Source organism: Berghia stephanieae, chromosome 6 (genome assembly GCF_034508935.2).
Source record: "Berghia stephanieae isolate SIO BIC M18660-M18661 chromosome 6, UCSD_Bste_1.3, whole genome shotgun sequence".
In the NCBI taxonomy this organism is placed as follows: Eukaryota; Metazoa; Mollusca; class Gastropoda; order Nudibranchia; family Aeolidiidae; genus Berghia; species Berghia stephanieae.
Genome location: NC_088365.1, coordinates 53,503,757 through 53,512,607, shown reverse-complemented (window position 1 = coordinate 53,512,607; position 8,851 = coordinate 53,503,757). Strand labels below are relative to the sequence as shown.

The 8,851-nt window shown below is 34.2% G+C and overlaps 1 long non-coding RNA gene across 1 annotated transcript in view; it reads right to left on the bottom strand.

Moving 5' to 3' along the window:
* The window catches only part of LOC144975723 (uncharacterized), an 11,449-nt gene extending 4,680 nt beyond the window's left edge, over nucleotides 1–6,769 (bottom strand). Inside the window, exons 1-4 of the long non-coding RNA XR_013645974.1 lie at nucleotides 6,677–6,769; nucleotides 5,423–5,533; nucleotides 2,730–2,789; nucleotides 605–625 (exon numbers count right to left, since the gene is read on the bottom strand). This is a non-coding gene — a long non-coding RNA (uncharacterized LOC144975723). The remainder of the gene's footprint in view (nucleotides 1–604; nucleotides 626–2,729; nucleotides 2,790–5,422; nucleotides 5,534–6,676) is intronic.
* Between the last annotated feature and the right edge of the window lie 2,082 nt (nucleotides 6,770–8,851).

Below are 8,851 nucleotides of genomic sequence, written 5' to 3'. Positions count from 1 at the left end.
CAAGGTTAAACTATTTGACTCTTACAAATGTTAAGAACAATAGAAATTCTAAGAATGAAAGTGAATCTAATCTGAATAAGACGTCGACTTGCATCAAAGCTGCTTTTGCTTGACAAATCTATACAGGGCTGTCATGTCTTTTCTTAAACTCAATCATATTGCTCAGTTTGTGGTGGAGTAAGAACAATGTTCACAACATCTGGTTTGTGTTTATCTGTAATGTGTAAAACGTTGCAATAATAGAACAGGCACTTAGCTTCGATTAATTGCAACTTCGGTTAATCGCAACATTTTCGCGATTATCCGGAGTGAACTGTATTATTATTATTATCACTACTATTCTTTGCTTTCCTTCAGTGATTTTATTAGTTAGTTGATTTGTTTATTGGAAATATTATTTTCATGTATGAATTATATTCGCAATTGCCAAAAAAAAAATAACCTTTGAATTTGAATTTGAATTTGATAAAATCAGATGACGTAACACCGTATATCAATTACTATAAAGTTACACAAAAAAACTCTCAAAGAAATTGCTATGCAAATTATCATTTTATTGATGCTTAGCATTAATTTGTTTTCACTGGATTAACCATGTACTTACGTCGGGCGTTGGTGTAGTATTCTGCAGAATTAAGTGAACAGTAAATTATTAGTATTACAACATGAACATGTATATATGTATGTATGAATGTATGTATGTAAGCATGTATGTATAATGACACTGATGAGAAAAGGGTAAATTACAAAGCATGTGTCTCAGTTAATTGCCATCTAGAAAACACATCCCCTCCCTACATTACAAAACTCCTGAAGAATTATTCAACAACCCTGTCTTTGCGTTCCTCCAATGATACTCCCCTTTTCGCTATCCCACGCATTCGTACAAAGGCGGAAACAGGGTCTTTTCTCATTTTGGTCCGTCTGTATGAAACACCACTACACAGATGTTTCGTCCAAATCATTGTCTGTGCTCAAGATATCCTTGAAAACAGTTCTTTTTTGGATGTCATGTATTTTCTTTGATACTGTTTTGTGTTGATGTAAAGCGCCAAGACCCATATAGTTGAGGATACCGTTCACTCTAATTATTATGATTATTGTTTAGGTAAATTCCACTGCTCATACCTATGTACGACCGAACATCTTCTGGACCAAGTTTTAAATAATTGATGACAACAAAAAAGCTCTTCTATAGGGAGGGTCATTGTCAAACTTGGTCCACATTGACCGGCGGGCCGTCCAAATTAAACGGCGGGAAATGGATAGGGCATGCCATTTTATATAGAAACAAATCTGTTCCAAAGGAATCGTCCCAGTAAATGGAGTCCCCAATACAGTCTTGGACATTCAAACAACAAAATTAATATAAGACATGATTGTGGTTTTCCTGCAGGTCAACATCTAAGCAGCCTGATTGTTTTCAGATGAAAATATTTGCAACACCTGAAAATTTCTGTGAAAATCATAAAATTCAGGACTTCTGCTGATCTGCGGAAGATTACCATCACTCAGATGTATTATGATTATCAAAGAATATTAGAGTAACCAAATTGAGTAATCAAACACTGAGAAACAGGCGTAGACGAATACCAACGTACATCTATCAGTATTATCGAATAGACGCCAGCGCGCAATGGTAACTATTGAATGCCCGCTCGTCAGTCCTGACCAATAGCTATGGCCTTTGATTAATTTGATTACATCTTGTTTGTATTATTCAGATAAAAATGCGTTTCTTGTAGTGTTAAAATTTACTATTCTTACACTTTAGCTTTTTAAAATTCTGCAAGTATTCTTGTAAAACTTGATATCACTTTAAACGCGTAACTATTTTGGTAGTTTGTCATTAAATAATCCAATATGAGGACCAGCTGCACATTTCTATTTTTATATTCTCTGGCTTGTGCTCTTTTTCAAGATCTGTGTGAATTCACCACGGGCAAACACCCTTCTAATATTATCTGAATTGTATTCTTTTGAGATAGTTGGTAAGAGATTGTGTGTATGTTCACTATACATAAGTTGGTAGAACACTCGCTTTACATGCAAAGAGACCAAGAGCGATCCCAAGTGCAGTCGACATTTTTTTCCGGCTTCCTCCCTCCCCTTCCACCGAATATTGGCTGGGTAACCTGTTCTGGGTTCTTGTGGTATGACACTCACTTTTGGATCGGAATTTCCTGGGTTCGAACCTCGCTCGACGCATAGTTGTGTCCTTGGAAAAGACTCTTCACTCACATTCTCTCATCGTACTCAGGTGCAAAATGAGTACCTGACCGTCAACAACTATGTCTCTGTCGGGAAAAATTGTTATATCACCAACCAGGCGTCATGTCTCTTTCTGCATGTTACGTGTTGCTGTTGGTCATTGACCCTTTGTAGAACGCTTTGAGCACATTTAGTGGATATTGCGCTATGTAAAAACTCTAGAATGTTTTGGTCAGACTTAGCGAAGTACTTTGCGATTTACTTACGTCCTATCCTAAAGATATCAGGCAATTGCCATTGCCCGTTCACGCAATATAATCCTGGATAAATTCCGACTCCGTGGATCTAATGGTTCTGAAGAGCTACTCATTTTACATCTGAAGAGAAATATTTCACTAGCATTTATTCTTGTTGCCTTGTTTATGCAAGTGTTTGATCCTACTATTTCACATGCTATTTTAAGTTGAATATTAAGACCACCAAATTAGGATTGATTTACGTATACTCATGTCACTTACTACAGTTTTTGGAAACCCACTTGTATTATCGAAGGCCAGGGAAAGAATGCAAGCAAATGCCTGTAGGTAAAAGGATCAATTTTAAAATTATGAAATAACGTTTTTTTCTTTGTGAATACTTTTATTTTCATTAACCAATTTTAATTTTACACTGAGTTTTCACAGAGTGCATTCACTATTTTACCAAATCATTTAAGTCGATCCATAAATGGAGGGAGAGTGTATAATTTCATGTGATTGAATCAGTGGTAAAACCTATTCATATTGACCCAAATGATGAATGGTTGTCTTAACAATTAGAGAGAAGGTTAATGATATGGATATCTAAATCTGTCACTTCGGTATTGTTACAATCACAATTGCCATCACCAATGAGGAAATCGTTACCAACACCATCACCATTACCAGTGCCACCATTGTAACTATCGTTGCCATCACCTGGGTGGGGTTACTGACCTCCCATGGTGAACAGGTAGATATTTACTGTGTTTTCTATCCCCTTATATATTATATTCTCCAATTGATTTATTTCTTTGTCTCGGGATGCGATTACTTGGTTTTGTCCTGACCCTGACCGGAGTTCTTGGCTGGGAGGGTAGCAGTAAACTGTATGGTTATAGTTTTGGGAGATAATATATTTTTTTTCCTCGAAAATCATCTCTCTGTTATGAAATATTTATTTTTTTCCTATTTTGAACACATGACTTGTAAACATTTGATTGTGTTCCTCTTAGTGTGGATCTGTGCTTTTGTCGGGATGAGACCATGCACAATAATAGTACGTTATGGAATCTCGATCTGTTCCCTGTTTGTGCAATTGGGGACAGCGTGGCCCAGTGGTTCTGTTTTTATTAATACCCGAAAGGTACTGAGTGGATCTACTTCCGCTGCGCGGTGTGGCCATCACGATCGACACCATGGTGACCATCGTTACCACCATCACCATCACCATCGACATCATCGTGACCATCATTACCATCACCATCACCATCAACATCGACACCAAGGTAACCATCGTTACAAATCACCATCACCATCATCAATATCACCACCACCACCAACCCCACAACCAGCGCTTTGTGAAAAAAAAAAGATGCAGGAATGGGTATGCTAGGAATCAGGATGCAATTGAAAAACTGTGATTCCCAGTAGCTGTTTTTGTTAGCACGGACTGCGACATAAAGTTTGAAAATCTACCAATCAAATGTGTCATTATTAACCAGTTACCTACAATACCCGGTAAAAATGCATTTTTCACAATTTGGCCAGTAAACTCATCCTTCAAATATTGACCCTCGTCTACTCAAAAGCTCTCAAACCTTGGATTCCTTGCGGACTCGCGAAGTCCCAGGGTTGAAAGTCTTTGCCCATATGAGGGTTATTTAAATCGATCAAGATTTGAAGAAATTTTGGCGAATTCTCTGGCTAAATTTTAAGATACAATTTTTCCAGGGTAGAGTAATAAACTGGTTAACAGATGAGCCCATTCAGAAATAAGCATCTTATCACATAGACATCATCTCTGGCAAGTAGCTATTGGCTGATTTCATGGTCCATCCAATGATTATTCATCATTATTCTAGAAATCTGTTTATCATTAAGTCTGTCTTCTTTATTTTGTATTCTAGAAATCATTTTCATCTTTATTCTGATACTCTAGAAATGAAAATGTCATTCATCTTTATTCTGTTACTCTAGCAAGTATTATGTCATTCATCTTTATTCAGACTAAGAAGAAAAAAAAAGAAAGAGACCATGTCCAATGATAAACATCATGTCTAAAGCACAAAGAGACTCAATTAATGATGGTATACTTACCATCATTAAATGAGTATATTTTGTGCTTTACTCTGTGAAAGTTTTTTTTTTTTTAATTTAAAAACTTGTTGATTTGTGAATATGGACAATTTCATTTCAAAGATACATAAAACTGAAAGAACATTTAATTCATCTGATTAAATGATCATTAATAATTTTAACGTAAACTCAAATCAAACTTGTACATGGACGAATGTTTGAACGATGGTCAGTCATTTATGTTACTGATTACCGTGTATATTCAAGAATACCAAAAAAACTTGTTTAATTTGGTAAACATTTCAGAAATCAGACGATAACCATTGACAAAATTGTAGAAAAAAAGAGATGGAGTGACGTTATCCAAGGGAAACAATTAATGACATATGTTAATGTATTGTACTGGTTATGCCCCTCATTATTCAATACATTTAACGAAAATACAATATGACTATTAATATTATTATTATTACTATTATTATTATTATTATTATTATTATTATTATTATTATTATTATTATTATTATTATTATTATTATTATTATTATATTATTTATTATTATTATTAGTATTCATTTAGAAAGTTTCCATATGATGGATTATATCAGGTAATTTAGAATAAAATTTAACACCCGACTCAAAATAATATTATATCTGTATGACAAAGATACCCAGAAATAAAATTGAAACGCAATACACGATAGTTTGGTTAAGTGTGTTGTGCTTCATTGAAGAAAGGCATTTTTTTCCTAAATAGAGATGAAGGTCAATTGATCACTCTTATTTTAATACACTTTCCGGATTGAGTTTTAATCCAACTTAACATTATGTAGTGGTCGTGATTCTTTAATCAGATTAGAACTGTAAAGAAATTAAGAAATGTATTTTTAACTCACCAGAATTGCAAAGAATTTCATATTGATTTCTTGTTTAATTATTGTTTCCAAAGATGATGGTTGACGTATTAACTGGCCCAAAAGACTTCACAAGATGCAAGTGAGGGTTTGCTGCGGGGTGTTGGAACGAATCATACATGTAATTGATATTGTCATGAATTTTTTTAAAAATAAGAGTGAAATAAGAGTATCAATTATGAATCCATTGCCCATTACAACTCAAGGTGTAGAAGTGAGGGATTTCCCAGTTGATCGTTCGTCTCTAAACTCATGGCTTTTGAAGACATAATATCATATTATAACATCTACTTTTGTTCATATCTTTACATTTATCAACCGTTTGGTTATCATCCTCATCACCATTATCATAACTAAGGTTATGTGGTGTAGAGTTATGATACTCTCCTTTAGACAGGAGAGTGCCTTACTGAGTGGCGCGTTGTTGAGTCTTTAGAAAAGCCTCTTTACATTTTTTCTCGCACCGTAACCAGGTGTAAAATGAGTACCTGGCCGTTAACTGCGTTGTATATATAAAATTTGTAACCCTGCCAAAAACGTTTTATTTTTTATCCTATATTTTACGTGTTGCTGCTGACTAGAGATTATAAAGCATTTGGAGCATGTTTAATGAAAAGTGCTCTACTTAAATATGTAAATATATAAACACGTTTGTATTATCATCGTCATCATCGTTATCATCATCATCATCGGCATCGTCATCACCATCATCATCATCATCATCATCATCATCATCATCACCATCATCATCATCATCATCATCATCATCAGCAGCAGCAATATTAATTCTTTGAGACTTTAGGTTGCTAGCAAACTGAAGAATAACATTGACCAAAAATGTAAGATCAGAAAATCAAGACCCTACATGATGCCACGTATTTTTTTTTTTTTTGTTCAAACATTCTGTAAGTTTTCCATTATGTGTACTTATTCGCAGGTCTGATAACCCACATGTTGTGGTCTCCTTGTTATCATGGAGATACGCCCACACCAAGGTTATATGGTGTCTACTAAAACAATGTTAAATCAAACCCATAATCGCATTCGGTAACCCAACCTTCAAATACGTGCACGTCGATATCACTAAAGAATTCGTAGTTTACCAAGTGCAGTGTGAGATTTCAAAATCAGACATTACAACAATGGACAGAGGAAAATAGTCGTACATTACAAGATGAAGAATAAAATTACAAATGAAAATTGAAAATTAAATTGTTTTTAAAAATGTTCTCTTACCTTATTCAACGAATGACTGATTTCAGAGCTGGAGAGAGATGCGTTCACTTACCAATCCAATGAATAGAATGAGCATCACATCGGACATGGCAATTTAAATAGAGAGTGAGCACATCTCTATGTTTGGACTTTCGCTAATCCAAACAAACAATTAACAGACCTAAAGCAAACATGCGTCATTGAATATAAAATGTACATCTCTTTACAATCGGGGTTCGATCCTGTTAATATGAGCATCGTAATTTATTATTTCATTTTCAAATAGAATAGCAATGGCGATGCGACTTGAGCTTTTCATGATAAAGCCCGATGTGTATCCCTGCTTATTTAATAATTGGTGAAAAGGTCTTGGGTTTGTGCCTATAACAAAGTCGTTAAAACAGAAAATTATAAATAGAAGAGATTTTATTTCACAATGATAGGGTTAAGACATCGTTTTATTGGACACACACACACATGCACACACATATACACACACACACACACACACATATATATATATATAAATATACATGTGTGTGTGTGTGTGTGTGTGTATGTATAAACTACCAATTAATAATTACAGTATAACAGGTGTATAATCGAGAATTATTTATGACATAGAAATAATATTCATTATTGCACGGAAAATGGAAATATGGATTTTTTTCTTTGTGAACCCCCCCCCCCCCCACACACACACACAAATAGAGAAATAAATAACAACAAAAATCCTCTAAAAAATAAAGATGAAAATTAAACAAGAACACTAACTCAGACCAAACATTATCAGAAAATGCAAAAAAAAAATCAAACAACGATATCTAACTTCATGTGATTACGGGAGAAAAAAGATGTTACAATGTTTTTTCTTAGTCTTGATCTTATACATAGTTGTTATTCTATGGCGAGTCTAAAATAAAACGGGATATAGTACTACCGTAGTCTGAAAATGAAAGAAGTCCCAGGTTTGAAAGCTTTTGTCAATATGATTTAATGTAATCAATAAATATTTAAAGGACGAGTTTTCTGGCCAAAATTCTAATACATGTTTCTGTGAGAGCACAACAGAATATAGAAACAGAATATAAGATAATATATATATATATATATATATATATATATTATATTTATATTTATATATATCGTGGATAGCTCCTACGGTAGAGTCACGCTCTCACCGGCCAGGCGGAGATGTCGTACCAATAAGGTCGCGGGTTCAAACCCCCATCACCGCCGCGAAAATGTTTTATTATCTATTGTCTTCTGGCGCTTTTCTCCACACTTTATCTCTTGTTCTTACCAACAGAATATAGATCAATCTATTGAATGGAAGTCCAGACCAATATCAATATATCTCAATTGTAGTCTTTAAAAAGGCCTTTGGCTGTCGGGATAGGGAATTGGTAAGAAATGAACGTAGATTTATAACCTGTCACCGAAACTTGCTTTCATGAGAGAGCAACTCAAAGATAGTGCATTGTTGTTTTTTTTTAAACAACACCAACAACAACAGCATCGTCATCAACACGAAGACATCATCAAGAAAAACAACAACCACAACAGCAACAACAACAACAACAACAAACACATTTCTTTTTTTCATTTTTTTAAAACCCCGGATTAAAAAAATATGTCACATCTACTGGATATATAAAGACCAAGTTATGTGCAATTAAACTGGAAAAAACTACTGTATATTATCGATGCAATATGAAATAGAGTTTTCAATGAATATTAATAACTAATGTGTTAACTGTTGCAGTTTTTCGAAACCCACGCAAGTCGCCTGGTGTTTACTTGGAACCAACTGTTGAATGCTTGATGACGTCAATGCCCCAATTGTATGTTTAGGGTTTAAAATCAAAGACCATGAAAACCGCACAGTTAAATATTACTTATCAAATGATTATTCAACATTGAAACTATTATTGCTCTTAATAATTTCTATTGTCACATCATTCACCTATTATGTGAGTATGTGTGTGTAGGAGGGGGTGTATGTTTTATGTGTGTGAGTATGTGTATGTGGAAGGGGTGTGTGTATATGTGTGTGTGTGGAATGGAGGTGCATATGTGTGCCTATATATATATATATATATATATATATATTATATATATATATATATATATATATTATAAACTACCAATTAATAATTACAGCATAACAGGTGTATAATCGAGAATGTTTAATGA